The sequence below is a fragment of the Ixodes scapularis genome, unplaced genomic scaffold (genome assembly GCF_016920785.2).
Source record: "Ixodes scapularis isolate PalLabHiFi unplaced genomic scaffold, ASM1692078v2 PGA_scaffold8__174_contigs__length_109621045, whole genome shotgun sequence".
Classification (NCBI taxonomy): Eukaryota; Metazoa; Arthropoda; class Arachnida; order Ixodida; family Ixodidae; genus Ixodes; species Ixodes scapularis.
Window position 1 is genome coordinate 2,032,810 of NW_024609883.1, and position 15,431 is coordinate 2,048,240.

Genomic DNA, 15,431 nt, shown 5'->3' on the forward strand with positions numbered 1-15,431 from the left:
CGGTTACGCCTTTCGTCTCGATAGTCTCGGCAACAGCGCAGCCATCTTGTTTGTGGACGTGACGTCAATGTGAGCTTTCTACACTCTAAGAAAAAATGAAGGAAAAAAGTAACAACGGCGCGCCTTCCTCCCTTCTACCGACGCGCCCCCAAGCGGACAGGAGAAAAGGGGAGGAACGAAACGTTTTTCTCCTTCTCCAGGCAGACGGGTGAAAGCTTTCGCCCTCCCGACTCGTCTTTCGGTTTCGTTTTTCAAGCAGGTCGCGCACGTTGTTTAATAAATAGCTGTTGAGTTCATTGAGCTTCAGCAGCAGCGAAGGCCGCTTGTAATTCCGTCTTCTAGTTTAAACATGCAGAACATTCCGGTTGCATTGACGTTTTTATCACTAATGTTATCAAACGTGCAAACGAAGCCGCTAGACACAGCGAAGTTCCGGAGCAGTGCCAGCAGCGCCACGTACACTGGGGGATGGCCGTCTCCGGATTGCGGGACTCGCGCAGCACGGAACTACAGTCACTACAGTAGCGAAACCACGCGGAACTGTGTCGGCGTTTTCGACGTTATGGAAACCGCAGGAACTGCGTCCAAGACAGGCAGGTTTTGCTGCCGGCTGCCTGGGTGCCTTCCGTGCTGAGTTCGGTTCTGTTTTCCGAGGCCGATTGCAACCGGCGTTCAACGTGGTTCTGTGTTTGTGCGTGTCAGCAACATAGCTGCAGCATCGTGATGGCAGTGTTGTGGGTTGTGAACAGAAGACTGGAATTATCGCCGATGTGACCGTGTGTTCGCGTATCAGTGGTGTAACAAGAAGATGAGATCGTAAACTGTTGGGCATTGATGCCGCTGGTCGGGCCGTGATCGGAGGGGACGGGGCGTCGCAGGTTGACATTCCGCTTTACATTAAAAGGTTTAATGCCACTTGAGGGATTACGTGCAATCGATCAGCGCGCGGATGTTGGAACGCTGGTCTGAACAGTAGACGCTCCTATCGTACAGTGGCCAATGTGGCTGTCGGAATTGTCTCGTCCCCGAGAGCGATTGCGCTCTGGGGCAAGGACTGAACAGTACGAAATCGTGACGGAAAGTACGTATATTTACCGTATGGAATTTCGGCATTAAAAAACAATAGTAGGGAAAATCGAAAAAAAAAAGCTACCCTTTATTTTGCTGTTTCAATATACTACGGTTCCTGGAGAAACTGCCCTCCGTGGCGCTCTGGGATGAGCGCTAGAAGTTTTCGGGCTCGCCACGGCGTAGCTCCGTACACTTAACACCTTCCGCAAGTCGCGGCTTTGACTGCATTCAAGTTGGTCGAAAAGCGATTTCTCAGTCCGTGAAGTATCACTTCCAGCGAATATCCGCTCCACAGAGATTAATTCAAGACGGCAATTGCAGCTTTGCGCGAACAGCACGAATAGAAAAACAAATAGAAATACAGGCTACGACGTGCCGTGTGGGGAAACAAACTCATGGCTTCGAACCGCATTGGAGCGGCTTGATTTATTGGCTTTCAAATAATTACGGCATCATCGAGCGTTTACTTTTTAATAAAAGATTCAACCCCTGAGCCATTCAAGATACTCTCAGAGGTAGGGCATTGCTGGGAAAAAATCAACATGCTGGGAATATATTTTATTGCTTAGGGAGTCACCGAAAAGTTCCGTACGTTCAAAACGACCAGTATAAAAGACGGAAACGCAGAGCACGAGTGTAGTGTTTGGGTTAGTGTGGTATTTCGTTCTATTGATATTTGTGTGTGCAGTGTATGTGCTTAATATATGTTCACCTGATACTTGTAATGGGTGTAATGTGTGTATAGTAGAGGATCCCCAAGCGACAGTAGTGGCCTGAGAGGAGCAAATTATTTTTTGTAAAACATGAATTGGGCGGTACCTAGCGCCACCTAGCCTAGCTACTTGCGATTACTCTAGAGTAACTGTATATGCTCCGCTTGCGTAGCAGAGTACCGCAATGGTGCCATTCTGGAGCCAAGCACTGCGGGAAGCCACGGTCGGTTTTTGCAGGGGCACGAAGGCGCAGACGCGAGGCGGCGTGCTGTCGTGCTGCGGCGCGCTGCGGAAGGAAAATAGTGCGGCGACGAGCCGCGTATGCGCCGTGATCGTTGTCCCGTCGTTTCCTGTTTCCCTCTCGATTGCAAAAAGCGCACCTCCTGCTTACAAACGGGAGCTCGCCGACTAGCCAAGATGGCCGGATGTGCCGGTCGCGTATCCGTATCGCGTATCACTCCGCGAGAGCCGCAGACGCGAAGAACGCGATCGTCGACCGTGTCGTCTGCTCCGCATACCTTGAAAACGGATGTCCCAAAACATCGCTCGCGCTATAAAGAACGGGATTGTACTGTACCCAGTTGATACACATAATGTTCAATGATTTAGGAAGCTTTGGGTTCGTTCGATTTTGGTCTAGGATCTATATTTTGCGAGCGCAAAGCGGAAAATACGTTGCCCCCAAAACGCGGCGCTCTGGAAGGTCGCTTTCCCACACGAAGGTCGGATCCAGTTCTGCACACGTGACCACTCCTCCGCCAATGCGGAGATGGCGGCGAAAGGAAAAGGAACGCGATACTCTGGCTCTGCAAGCAGAGCCTATACAGTTACTCTAGATTACTCTGCTTGACCCCGCCATCTAGTGGCTAGCGATTTAACCTTCTTTCACGCTACGCGATAAACAGCGGCTTCGAGTTAGCTCTTTCGAGAGCGACTTTTGGTTACACGGAGTGAGTTTGCCCTTCTCCGTGATGTGCGGTTGACGAAGGAATTGTGACTCGAGGAACACCAAAGGTAAAACGCAAAGTGCGCGAAGTAACTGGGTATCGGTTGTCTCCGTTTAACATGGCAGTGCTGTCGACGAGAAGACTGAGTAACTGCTTTCGAAACGCAGGTTTCTGTACCTGTGGGGGGAATCTGGCTTCGGAAATAAACACAGTTTGCGGAAAGCTCGTGTTACGCTTTCATTTGCTGCTGCTCTCCTCCCGTACGAGAGACGTAGCGTCCTCATTAAGCCTTATTGGGCTCGATTTGCTCGATTCGGGGCCGCCATATTGAGATGCAAGCGACGGAGGAACTTTGCTCCCCTGCTTCAGGGACAAAGGTTTCTCCCTTTCTAAAGGAACATAGGTTACAAGACCGTTCCTCCCGTAAGGGAGGACTATCCATACCCTTTTTTCTAAGAGTGTACGTGCAGGCGCCCAAGGAGATTGCAGGCGCCCGATTTTCCAGTGCATTTTACATCGGCACCGTAGATCAGGGGTAGCCAAGCTGCGGCTCGCGAGCCGCATGCGGCTCTTCGCGTGTTAAAGTACGGCTCGCGTGAGAAGCGCACGTAGAAAAATAAACGTCCGTGGGTCGTCGCGACCGCGACGCTGTCGGCCATGCTGATTTGATCGTAAGAAGTGCTAAGACAACTTCGGAGCTGTCGTACACTCTAAAAAAAGGGAGTATTACTTCCTCCCTTAAAGGAGGAACTCGCGTGTCTCTTATATTGCTCTGTAAAGGGAGGAAATTTTCTCCTTCAAAACGGGGAGGAAATTTGCTCTCCTAAGAAGGGAGGAAAATTGCCACCTTTTTTTTCTGTCAATGGAGGAAACTCCCTCACCTCGTGTAAGTGATACAGCTTTCAACAGATAGCGCTCAAAACGGCAAAAAAAAAAAAGTCGGAGAGGCGTTGTTTTGTTTCTTTCTTTAGGTTTTGCCGACTTTCGAACGCTACATGGTAGAGATGCACGTACATCACTGAACGTACAGAATACACGGAACACACGCAGATCAACCACGCACACAACAGCAACAACGCAGCAACACCGGGCCCCCTCGTCTCTCTACGTACGCCAAGTTCCCACTAGCTCTATATATGGCAGTCGTATTTTTGAATCCGACTTTTTCGGTGACTGCTATTGTTTGGCACATAAGCACGGAAAGGTGGAGTAAATATTACTTTTACTTAATACATTATTCGAATTGTCTTGTGGAATAGCCCCCATCTCTTAATTCAACACCCCGAGCAAAGCAAATATAGATCATTAGGTTAATTAACTAAAATTTAATAATTTTCTTCTGAATAAGTTCGATGAATTATCTTCAGATAAACACCGCAATCAAGCTATTGCTTGATTGCGGTGTTTAGTGCCAATTTAATTATTTTCAGTTTTGGTGGGGTAATTAATCATTTTAATTGTTGCACAAGTTCAACGGATTTTAAAACAAACAAGATTACTGATTTTAACAAGACTTCTTGAAACAGCAGAGAAGAAATCTTGGTTCATGCTTTGTCACCGGTGTTACAGAAATTTAAAATTGTTTTAATTTACTAATCTGGAGCGTTTTTCCTATAAAAAGTAAGTGCCGGGCGTGATAATGGCCCACGAACCATGACTTTAGTATCCTCAGCAGACAACTAAAATAAGACTGTCCTTGGTGATATAATGCAACCGCTTGAAAACATCACATTGCCCGAGTCAGAAAGTTAAAAAGCCCGTGTTGAGAGTTTTAATAGATCGTTTTGTCACTCCCGCAACTCCATACGCAATCCGTTATGGCTTCCGCTATATATACCGTAGCGGAGCCCCATTTTTGTGTTCTAGTTGAACGTTTGCAGCCCGGTGCAGAATATAGCGTTCCGAGAGCTAACGCAACGGAACTCTTTCGGACACTAAAGCTAAAATAGAGGTTCGTAAAGCAATTGTTAGTAATCTTCTATTCATGTCTCTATCTAAATAGTATTTAAATTTATTATCGAGTGCTTATGTTCATGTTTGCTTCCTTTATAAGTACGTCCAGTACGTTTGCGACGAGTTTGAGATCCAGGTTGTTGACGCCGGGTTAGCTGCGCTCGTTTCGCGACACAAAAGGGATCGCTGATAATTGACTAAGTCAGCCAAATAAAAAAAAAAGAACGTAAAATTTTTCTTTTCTTTTTTTTTAGTGCGAGTTTTGACATGTAGCAGGAGATGGGGGCGCAGCGCAAAGTAAAAAGAAGCAGCGGTGAACCGTTGGCTCTGTCGAATCATGCGTTTCTTCAAGCCCGCGGATCTGCCCTCCGCCCCCACTTTGCCCCGCAACGAGAATGGAATGTCTATACTACCCTTTCTTCCAAGTGGACTCTTCCCGAATGCATAGTTGACCTTGCTTTCCGGATCCGATGCCTCGTCCCTTCCCCGAATTGTCATTGCAGTGTCGTTTCTTGTGCGGGGATATGGCTTTTGAAAAACGCGTGTTCCCGCAAGCCGGTCGTTTTTCCAATGTGGACGGACTACAGCGTGTGTCGGACGGAGTCGCTCGCCGCAACGCAGTGCTCGTTCCTATCGAATGGATATGCTGTTCTGTTTTTTACAGAACTGAAGTAAACGCCTCAGGGATTACCTTTCGCTGTATGGTACGTACGCTTTATTTCAAGAGTATACCTTTCTCGCGGAGGTGACGGCAACCAAGCTACCAAGTTCTCAAGTTGCCGTCACCGCCATTAAACATGTTTGTGGTGGCAGCGGCGGTTCGACCGCCGCTGCCGCCACGAATATAGAGGAGGAATTTTCGTCCCTTTTTCAAGCGCCACTAGGTCGCGCTGCATGTGGATCGGTGAAAGGGAGGAACAAGGGCAATTTCCTCCCTTCCGTTGGCGACAGGGAGGAACATCGTTTTTTTCCTCCCTTTCTCCTCCCTTTTTTTTTTAGAGTGTAGGATTTCGTCGTAACCTGCGCAAAACTTACGAATATTTCGTTTCGTGAATACGAATTTGTTCTTCAGTTTTGTCTTACGCATATTTTTGGCGTAAGGTCGTTTCGTGAATCTTTCCTCTGCACTTCCGAAAGAAAGGTAAGACAGACGCAGAGGACGTTGCGAGCAGACGACGTTGCGAAGGAGCAGACGACGCTCAGACAGGGGGTCGCGATCAGCCAATCAGGGCTCGGCGTGCTGACGTCACCGCTACCCCCTGCGCAAGAAGCAGACGAACTTGCCCTCCGCATGGCAGAACAAACGTATGGCCATATAAAAGTATCGCAACCGGCGGCGTAGCTGACGACCTTTTTGTCGGTTTTTATAACAGTAGCTGCCTTTGCAACGCCAGGCGAAGGGCTCGATCGCGTTGCGCCTCTTCGAACAGCAGCGCTTATGTGTACAGTCACTCACTTTTTCTTCAACGACCCTATCAAGGTCTCTTCAATGCCGGCGGCAAATAAAAGCGATCGTGCTCGCCATCGTCTGCTTCCAGTTTATTCGGAGGCCGTCTGGGCACAGGGGAGGAAGCGGAAATTGCGTCAAAGCAGGTTTAAACCCGCGGGATAATTTTTTTTTTTCTGCCGTTCAGTAGCTGCTTCGATGACTCCGACTCGAGGGACTCCGTTCGGAGCTGAGGGAGCCGCTACTGAACGCGCCGTCATTCGTACAGCGGAACCGAACGGATAAGAAGTAATTTTTCTGATAAAAATCGCGTCCCGCGGGCAACGGAATCAAACACGAGCTTGAATTGTGTGCGTCTGGTGTTTCATGAAGGAAGCAATTGACAAACCGTGCTTTGCTTGCGTGTTTAGTCGCTCTGTTGCCGTACGGACGCTGAAATATATGAGTGTGTAAAGAAATGCTCAAAGCAAACGCATCAGCGGCCCCCGAGATCTTTATCACCATCCGTGTGCGGGAGAAAAATTGAACATTTGTCGACAAAGCCACCCCAGCAGAAACTTTTGACTGCCCAATAAGCATCAGGGAAAGCTAAACATAGTGGCTTTACCCGAGGCTTGGGCAACATCGTCATGTTGAACATTTCCCTACGTCAGCTAATGTTACCGGCGTATTTTATTTGAGGAAGCTCTCGTTCTCGACGCCCTCACTAAGGGTAAAGTCCCACGAACCGCTTTGCTGGATATTCCAACAGACCCTTTCAGTGGTTCGCGCATAATACCATGCTGAAACGGATCAAGAGTATGCGCGGGCAGCATCATCAGTTTTCTCCAGTGTAAACCCCAGATGCTTTGTAGTCAGCTGGTTGTGGAAATTTACGCCGTATGTAAATATCTTTACGACAGCCGAGTTGCTTGAAGTCATCGCAAATACAAACAACAGGTTGCAGCGACCAACCTTTATAGATAAGCGCTGGTAGCGACTGCACTCTCGCATTCTCACCCATCACGTCGAACGTAAATGCGCTAGTTTCGGTTTGAGGTCGGTACCTCGCTATTTTTTTTTTTTGTCTGATTTGAATTTTGGGCGTTTGTCTTACTTTTTAACTGTGCAGTGACTAGCGTTACATCCGGCGGAACCCGAAATAAAAATTAAATTTACGTCTGACGTAACTTTACGCAAAGAATTCGAGTTACGTCCGGCGCATAGAGTTATTATAATGTACGCTAGAGGTTCGAGTGGCGCTAGTGTGCTGACGCAAATTGAAGCAGACAGCAACCAGTCCAAAATTGACTTCCGGTAATGCATTTCTAGGGGAAAAGGTGAGTGCATTTTCTCCCGGCGCTCGATCATAAGAACAAATATCCCAAATAATTCGTACGTACTAAGTAGTTTCGAACATTTCTCAGTCAGGCCGACGAAAGAATTGGTCAGTTACGGCGTTTGTCTCTCGAATTCATCGCACGAAAAACAGTGCTAAAACGGCTTCGTACGTGTATTTATGTGTGAACGCGGCGTCGGCGATTTCCAGCATTGGGGGATATACATGCCAAACGAACGAAGGACATCTGGAAAATCAAGAGCGGCGGCAAGAACTACGCAGCAACACCGGATCAGTAACTCGCAGTGCATGTACGATCAAAATAAATTGAAGGCTGCGTAATCTATTCAATTTCAAATAAGTGAGTACCGCTTTATTCTTTCTGTCCTGAGCGAAGCTGCGTGTTCTACGTTCAAAATATCACCCGCGCGCTAGACATCTTTGAGAACAAGTGCGCGATAAAAGCTGCCCGCAGAGAAAATAATACGAAGAGACACCTTTCATATCCCACGGACTTTATTCTCTACGTTGAAGGTTTTTATCCGCTCATGCACGACGGCATCATTTTCATATGGTGACAGGACTGGCATATTATCAATATACAAGCGTCACCGGAATGCTGGCGAGCTTTGAACACACTCTATATTCGTTTCGATCGTAGTTTTGCTTTGAATCGCCGCTTGTTTTTACACACCTGCTGCGGAACACACGTTTGGGACTGAAATGCAGCGAAATTAAACATCGCTCACTGATGAAGAAAAATGCGCTAACTAAAGCAATTACACTTTTACAGTGTTAATTAAGGCACATACTATTCGGTACGACCGAAATAACCAAAGTGTTATATGTTATTTTCAGGCGAAGAGACAAAATGCACGCGCGTTTTCCCATAGGAATGCACAGGAGCACCGCAAAAGTAAACTGGTTGCTGTCTGCTTCAATTTGCGTCACGGAAGTCGCATAGACACTAGCGCCAGTTGAACCTCTAGCGTACATCATAATAACTCTTTCGTCCGGCGTAACCCAATAGGAAAATTAAAGTTGCGTCCGACGGAACTCCAAATAAAAATTAAAGTTACGTCGGACGGAACCAATGTGAAAATTAAAGTTACGTCCGACGGAACTCGAAATAAAAAATAAAGTTACCCCCACCCACTGCCCGTTTCGACCGTGTTCGCGCTAACAGTGTCCTACAGTGCACATAAATACACGTACGAAGCGATTTTAGCACCGTTTTTTATGCCACGAATTTCAAATAAAATTGCTGTAACTGACCAATTATTTCGTCTGCGTGACTGAGCATTGTTCCAATGTGCCTAGTACGTACAAATTATTCGTGATATTTGCTGCGCAGCGCAGAGAGAAAATGCACTCGCTTTTTCCCAAAGAAAAGCATTACCGGAAGTCAATTTCTGACTGCTTGCTGTCTGCGACAAACTGCAACAGCACACTAGCGCCACCTAAACCTCTAGCGTTTATTGTAACAACTCTATGGCTCAAGCCCACCGAGGCGGCTCGGAATTATTGTTTGAAAGTTCAACTCTGAATGCAGAAGCGAACTGACAACGTTGTTAACTCCGCCTCAACAATAAAATTTAAAAAAAAATGAAAAAAGGATGGCGAAATGTTATGCTAGGTGGCGCAAGCTGCCGCCCGTTACAAAGGGTACGGTCATTACCATCCATGCATCTATCCATCCAGCGAAAGGGCCGCCGCCGCCTCCCTACCGCACTTATTTGACCACTAGCGCCATCTAGGGACAGGCGCGTCGGTTAAAAAACTCTGTTAAAAAACAGAAGCGTTCCCCCAGGTAGGGTGGCTAGAGAGTTGGCTGTGTCGAGCGCGCCGGCTCTCCCATGCATCGCCGCGGCCGGTTTGGAAAATCACCGTCAGGGGCGCTCTAGTCAGCCTGTATGCGCCTGTAAGCTAGGCGCGTGCAGCTGGCGCACTGATTTCCGTGCTTCAAGGCGGGTAGCGACGAGTTCACGCCCGCTTTCATCTGTTCGTTAGCGCTCGTGTGAATTTATTTCAACCGTTCCTGCATGCCCGTCAGTCAGGTGACACGCGGAGACCATGGACATTGCCCCGTCAACCTCCGGCGTAAAGAAAAAGCAGAGAGCGAAGCACTGCTTCGTTTCAGGATGCACGACAGGCTACAGGTCTGCAAAAGAAAAACACACCTTGTTCACCGTGCCGAAGGGCCCAGTCCTCTACTCTCAATGGGACAAGAATATTTCAAGGGGAGACACGCATCTTCAGGAAAACTCTGAGCTGTGCGCAGTTCACTTCGACGAGCGGTACATCAAGCGATACTTCTCTAAAGTATCGCTCGATTCGTTCGAGATATCGCTGTATGAGTGATGTTTTGGGGCTCGTAGCGTCCTGCTGAACACGTCTGCGGCAAGCGTTGGGAAGTACTTTAAGTACGTTGTACTTAAAGTACAATGTACTTAAGTACATTGCACTTAAATTAATACTTAAATTACATTTAGGAAACTTGTACTTTACCTTATGTACATTCTCTGAGTATGTACTGTACTTTTTTTTTTCTGCTATACTTTCCGAGGAAAGTACCATTCCCGACTTCAAAGCACATTCCCCGAATTTGGTTCTGTTAAATTTGTATCACGAAATGACGCTTTGTCAACTCCGAAGAAATACTGAGAGGGATATTCTACTCTCACCAGAAACGTGAGCAGACGACGCATCGCTCCGTTTATTCTGGAAGGTGGCTTTTCCGTAGCTTTTTGAACTCTCGCTAATTCTCGTTCGGTCAGCGCAAGCAAGGAGGTTTAAGATATCAGGAAAGCAAAATTAATCATAATGTAGCACCTGAGACTATGGTGCGAAAAAATCAAATTTTCAAGTCGAAGTAAAAGACAACAGAGGAGGACGTCACAAAGTGTTAAGACATTCTCTTTTGTCTTTTTCTTCTATTTGAAAGTTCCTTAATTTTTTTCGCACCCAAATCTCAGGTGTCACGTTATGAATAATTATCACCAGCTCGCTTGCACACGCATTTTTTTTTTTTTTATTAAGGAGAGGACATTTTTCTATGAGAGCTATGGGGCTGACGTCATGCTCCATCCTATTACATTTAACCCCCTTGGGTGCACAATCCAGTGCAAGGGGCTCCAAATTCAGAAGAGGGTCTTCTGAATTTGGCTCCATTCCTGAAAATAACTACTCTGTGGCCACTTGACTTTATCAAATATTCGCCGCTGTTTTTGAGGTATTGCACCCTTGATTACCCCTGGGGAAATGCATACCAATTAAAAAAATCACCGTACAGGGGAATGAAAGGGCATCATGAAAGATTATGTTAAAATACTTGTTCTTTACATTGACAGTACATTGTACTTATAGTTCTTTACTTCAAGTACGTTGTTCCCAGTGTATTTCATACAAATTTACTTAAAGTACATCACGTCTCATTTACTTTGTACTTTAATTACCTGAAGTATCTTTTAGATGTATTTTACCCAACGCTGACCTTTCGCGTCGTCAACAGGAGGGAGCGGGCGTCAGTGACAGACACGAGCTTAAGAATGTATGCATGCATATACAACAATAACCCTGTGTGAAAGAGGTTGTGTAAAAGACGTAAATAAAATTTGAAATGTTTTTCGTCTTCAGCGGTGGTTTGCATTCGCAATCCCCCCCCCCCCCCCTTCCCCGCCCCCGCCCCCCATGATCTCAGTTTTTAGCGTCTGCATGAGAGAATTCGCCAAAAAGCACCGGTGTTGGTGAAATAAATAAACGCCGATAAACATCCGCCGATTTTTGTTATAAATAAACACCCTATGATGTATAATATGTTACTTCGCTCACTCTCTTTTAAAATCGATTTTGTATTTCATTGCTAGTTTTCCACGTTGTATAAACATGTAAAGTGCCAAAAATGCATTGTTTGCTTTGTGTCATGGCAACTTTTTGCGTTGTTTCTCGCCAGCAATGTCTGCTCTTGAATCACAGGGGAATTGCTCCAGAAGTATCCAGCGTCCTTACACATATTTTAATGTTAAAATGCCTGAGCCGTTCAGCGTCGATTCATTTGATAGACGTAACAGAGCGGCTTGAAACGCGAAATTTCGTCACGGCTGCTGATACCTCGGCGGACGTTTCACGTATTTTGAAAACATAGTACACGAGAGAAAATAATAATAAAAAATATTTCTCCATTTTTTATATTACCCCGAGAGCGTTGCGGTGAGAAGAGAACGACTTCAAGTGCGGATTTACCTTCGTCGACGCTCCAAAATCGGGTCGACTATCAAATCCAGGTTTATCAGACTTTCATTATGCCACACCAATTAATTTTGTAAGAAAACACAGCCGACAAGTGGCCGGGAAAAGGTTCGCACGCAGCGCCTTTCGGCCCCTGCGCAGCCAAAATGCCGCTGACGCCGCGGTCGGATAGCATACAGGGCTTCCGAGGCGCCTCCTGGCAACAGATTTCCTTTTGGCGCCGCGCGCCAGCCGCCGCTCGACACACCCAACTCTCTAGCCACCATACCCCAGGTTCCTCACGAACCCTTTCCCTTTTCATGCTCCTTCCCGTTTTGCGCAACCTCTCTCGCTTGTTTCGCTTTTTCTTTGTCCCCCTCTGCAACGCCGAGAAGCGTATTTTCATAGCAACGTTAGTCGTTAGCCCATTAACCCGTGGTTGGCCCTTGCTCCAGTCCGTGCTTCCGATCCCGAAACAGGCGGCGTTCCCCCCTCCCTGTTCCCGTTGCCCGCGGGTCCGATATTGAGGTGATTTACCGGTATGAACTATGTGATTTTCCCCGTTGAAGATGACCTTTCACCGTTGCTTCCTTTGTCCGTTTTTCGCGGAGAAACTTACGCGCGTAGTAACGCACATTGCGGAGGTACACAGTTCTCAGTCGAACTTTATTGTGCGCTGTGGGGTTGATGGCTGCTGTCAAACGTACAAGGTGTTCCAATCCTATCGCAGCCACCTTTATCGCCACCACCGTCAGTACCTCACGCCATCGGATGGCAACACCTCTGAATTCGGTGACGTTGATACTGAAGAACCAGAAGCTTGTGGGAGCACCGACCCCCTGCGTTCAGATGAGGGACCCTCTGCCTCGCCGCGCGATGCCGGGCCTACCGCCCCTCCATGGGAGACCTTCGACCAATTCGTGCAGGGAGTGCAGAAGAACATCTGCATGTTCTTCTTCAAGCTAGCAGAGGAACATAAAGTTCCACATGCTACCCCTACTGAAAAAAACCGTATACTTTTGGTACGGGTCCGACGCGTTTGGGTCATATGGTGTTATGGACATACAGGTTCCGTGTTCAGTCGGGTCGGGTCGACCCGACTGAACCATGCTGTCTGTGGTTGGGTCGACCAGACCGCAGACACAGGTCAACCCTACCGTAGACACGGGTCGACCCGACTGTAGACACGGGTCGACCCGACCGTAGACACGGGTCAATCCAACCTACGACGCGGGTCAACCCGACCTACGACACCGGTCGACCTGACTGTAGACACAGGTCAACCCGACTATTGACACAGGTCGACCTACGTAAACCAACAGACGCGGGTGCCATGCAATTCCTGTTCACAAAAGGTTAGCATCCCGAGACAGTACCACCTAGATAGGCAAGGCCCCCAGACCACTTTCATACCATCCTCACAGCGAGATTGGGTACGAGTGCTGTGGCAGTGTTTGGGTTACACTTGTGTTCAACCAGCGCGTCGAACGTGGGACTCGGGCCCAGTCATCGTGTCAGCATAATCCGACTGTGATGACATTTGATTAGGGAACAGGAGGTGATGCAGACACTTATTATCTAGGCAGTGTTGCCCGAGGCCCCCAGCATGCAAAAAAAAGCACTCTAGAAAGAATGACTCCAAAGCAGGTGAGTTGACATATATATATTGAATACTTTAAATACTTTAGATCGATGGTTCCTAAAACTCAAGTTTTCTATTAATATCGTGAAGTTGCTCGCCGATGTATTTGCTCATGAGGGACCTCCTCTTCTTCGGTGACTTATCCGGGGATGTCCGCGTGATGTACAGCTGGAAGGCATCTGAAAATGGGTATGACAAGGCAATCAGTTACATGTACCAGGTTCAACCAACCCAACAGTTACGACATGTTAAGTATTTGAACTACTGCAGAACCAAGCAAATTCTTTTGGAGGAAACACTGCTAAAAAGGTGTATGTTGCAGGAAAACGTAACAATTAACATACTAGTTGTCATTATTTTTTTTTTATTTTTTTTTTGGGGGGGGGGGTTATAGGTGGCACAGCAAACAAATCGTGACCTACCCGATATAAAAGTGCATATTCACAACCAATGTTTCAGACAGCTTGAAGTTCGAAAGTTTGATTTCTCTGAGAAAATTGTCGCGAGCGATCAGTGGGAAACACCACCCCAAGTAACATTGATATGTTGTAGATATGTTGCGAGAATGTTCCGAATGTTGTGGGAGGGTTGGGAGATTTTGCGTAACAGTCCCCAATATGTTTCCCACACAACAGTGATTGGCACGACAAACACGCAGCGTTACGCTACTGTTTCGAACGCCATGCTGCCTGGGGAACTGTTTATTAAAAGTCGGAAAAGGCTGAAGGTACAACGTTTGCTAGGAGGCATAATTTAAATGTTAAGCAACTGCAGCGCGCGACATGTTGCTTTAGCAACATGGTACAGACGCGAAAATCGCAACGCTGTGTAGTGAACTGTTTCCAATATGTTTCTGGCGCAACATTGATCGGCACAACAATGCACAACGTTAGGCTACTGTTTCGAATTTCATGCTGCCTAGGAAAAAGTGTACCAAAGGTAAAAAAAAGTTGAAGGTACAACGTTTGCTAGGCGGCATAATTGAAATGTTGCGCAACTACTGCGCACGACATGTTTCTTATGCAACGTGGTATTACTGTCGTACAGACGCAAACATCGCAACGTTTTTTAGTGAACTGTTTCCAATCTGTTTCTGACGCAACATTGATTGGCACGATAAAGGCGCAGCGTTAGGCTACTGTTTCGAATTCCATGCTGCCTAGGAAACCGTGTGCTAAAAGTCGGAAAAAGGTTAACGGTGCAACGTTTACTAGGCGGCATAATTTAAGTGCTGCGCAACTGCAGCAGGCGACATGCAGCTTAAGCAACGTGGTATAAGTGTAGTACAGACGTCAAATCGCAACGTTGAGTAGTGAACTGTTTCCGATCTGTTTCTGGCGCAACATTGATCAGCACGACAAAGGCACAGCGTTAGGCTACTGTTTCGAATTTCATGCTGCCTAGGAAACCGTGTGCTAAAAGTCAGAAAAAGGTTGAAGGTGCAACGTTTCCTAGGCAGTGTAATTTAAATGTTGCGCAGCTGCAGCGCACGACATGTTTCTCATGCAACGTGGTACTTATGCAGTACAGACCCAAACATCGCAACGTTGTGTAGTGAACTGTCTCCAATTTGTTTCTGATACAACTTTGATCGACACAACAAAGACACAGCTTAAATCAACTTAAATCCGCTCCTTCACACTGGTGTCCGAAACGAAAATGCTTAGCGGATCCGCCCGTTTTCTTCAACCAATCGCGAGCAATTGCACTGAATCTTTAAGCAAACGCGTCCGCAAACGCGACTCAACCGTCATGTGAATAGGCCTGCACTGCTTCGAGCTCCGTGTTGCCTAGGGAACTGTGTAGCAACGTCACTATAGAACCACTCTGTTAGGATGCGATGCACCAAGGTCGGGACGCGCTTCCTGAAATCACCGCTGGGGCAAGGTTGTATAAAAACAAAATTAAATGTGCTGCAAAACCTTGAAGCTAAATATATTGGAAAAGATCACGCGCACGTCATTTGGTACTAAACTCCAATAGAATTTACAAGAAAAGCTTTTTTTGTTTGTTTTACTCAAAAACATGCTTTCTGCAAGCGGAAGGTGACCACAGTAAAGAAAAAAGAAAGATTACGAGTGGCAAAATGGTCGTATTTAGCTCGGTATTGGTG